This window comes from Cervus elaphus, chromosome 15, assembly GCF_910594005.1.
Source record: "Cervus elaphus chromosome 15, mCerEla1.1, whole genome shotgun sequence".
Classification (NCBI taxonomy): Eukaryota; Metazoa; Chordata; class Mammalia; order Artiodactyla; family Cervidae; genus Cervus; species Cervus elaphus.
In genome coordinates, this window is record NC_057829.1 from 52614165 (window position 1) to 52616206 (window position 2042).

Here is a 2042-nt window from a genome sequence, read left to right on the forward strand (position 1 = left end):
ACATATATATACACATATGGATCATATAGATATACGTTTGCACTCTAATAGCAAATGTCGGGATATATAAGAAACAATGGTTTTACCTTTGGAAATCTGAATAGGGAAGATCAGAGACAGCAAGACTTTTACTCCCTATTTTATAATCTTTTATACTAATATTGCATTTTTTAAATACTGTCAAATTAAAACAGGGGATAGAAAAGAAGGTTGTGATTACAGTGTAGCAACTTTCTAACAAAGAATTAGCTATTGAAATATGCTTTGGAATCTTATTAAGCCTAGGTTGAAACATGAAGAACTATGACATTTATTTACTGGAGATGGAATCCATGGGAAAGAGCTATGATGGGAGAGCTTATATTATCACTGGCATGTGGAATAGCAAAGCACCAGTATTTGGCACTTAATGAAGAAACTCCAAAAGATAAACGAGTATATACGACTGTGGCAAAGGATATGGCAGTCATAGAGGCAGTGGAGGCTGTCTATTTTCAGCTGAGACAGCTGAACATGTGTACCCTGCAAAAGAGTGTTTGTGGCATTTTAGGAGAAACCCTTTTACTTCTTCACAAGGTTGAAACAACCTGAGGGAAAAAGCCATACCAATGCAGGAAATACATGAGGTGCTCAGTCGACAGTGCAAATCTGAGAAGGAGGAACCAATCACTCCTGTTAATGGATAGGGTGTCACTGCAGGAGGATGAAGCAAAAGAGGTGATAATGAACTCTCAAGTGTAACAGGTGGTGTGTCTAAGGGCTGTCCTGAGATGATCCTATATTCTTGGGGAGAATTGTTAGGAAGAGGGCACAGTAACCTTGGTGCACAACAGTAAGGGCTATCTGCTGTGGGAAAGAATGGTGTTCCTGAAGCACTGAAGGAAGAGGTAATGATTAGCAGGCTGCCATGACAACCGGGCAATGCTGGATAGATATCAATTTCTTATCACAATGAATTAAGCCCAGGAGAGTGATATCCATCACACATTTCCTGCATATAATTAAAGATACCAGAGGACATGGCCAGGAATTGCTCTACAAGATCTGCAAGGCCTACTCTATGATGAAGACATCCATCAAGAACAGTTTTTTCTTGCTGCTGTATCACTGCTGCATATGCCAGAGGAATAGTATTCTCTGTTTTGGTGAAAATCAGGAATGAATATTTATGAGACTTCTGCAAAAACAGCTTTGAAGACCATTACTGCAAATTCTTTCAGTTAGAGAGACTAATGCAAGGACAGTCACTGGACCTGCACAACTTTTCTGATCTGAACCTGGAAGCTCATATGTATGAACCCCAGTGGTTTCTCACTCCTTTCACTGTCTAGTTCCCACTCCACATGGTCTTCCACATCACTGACTTACTGCTTTGTGAAGGACTGAACATAATCTTTCATGCAGCCTTGGCTCTCCTAAAGACCTCAAAGGGAGATTTTCTGCAAGCTGAATTTGAAGGTACTTAAAAGTTCTTCAGAGCTCAGCTTTCTAGAGTTAATCAGAGATGGCAGAGTAGGAGGGAGGCTCAAGAAGGAGGGAATACATGTACACATATAGCTGATTCACATTGTTGGACAGCAGAAACTAATACAACACTGTAAAGCAATAATTCTTCAACTATTAAAAAAATCAAGTTATTCAGAGATACAAGGCAGAGGAAAATGTAAGAAGGTTAATGGAGCAGGCTTGCAAGATTAAGGTATCAACCAACTAAGAAACTGAGGGAAAAAGAGAAAGAATATCAGACAATATGAGAGGCATCTGCAACAGGAAGACCCAGTGGATCTATAGTTTGTATATTTGCAGGTAACTCTCCTCCTGGGTTTATACAAGGAATCTTCATAAGCTGAGAGAAAGGGAGGGAAAAGGAAAGAAAGTGGCTATCAACCACCTTCAAAAAATGAGAAAAAAGGAAAATGACAAAGTACTGTTTTAGCTGTGCATGGTCACATCCTAATCTACTTTATTCTTTTCCTTCATAGTGTATTATATCCTTCAAGATCCCAAAGAAAAGCAATGATTTAGTCAAATATTTGGTTAGA

The 2042-nt window shown here is 39.1% G+C and overlaps 1 pseudogene; it reads left to right on the plus strand.

Annotated features, from left to right (window-relative positions):
* Window positions 1-332: 332 nt before the first annotated feature.
* Window positions 333-1791, plus strand: LOC122708537 (annotated as a pseudogene).
* Window positions 1792-2042: the final 251 nt, after the last annotated feature.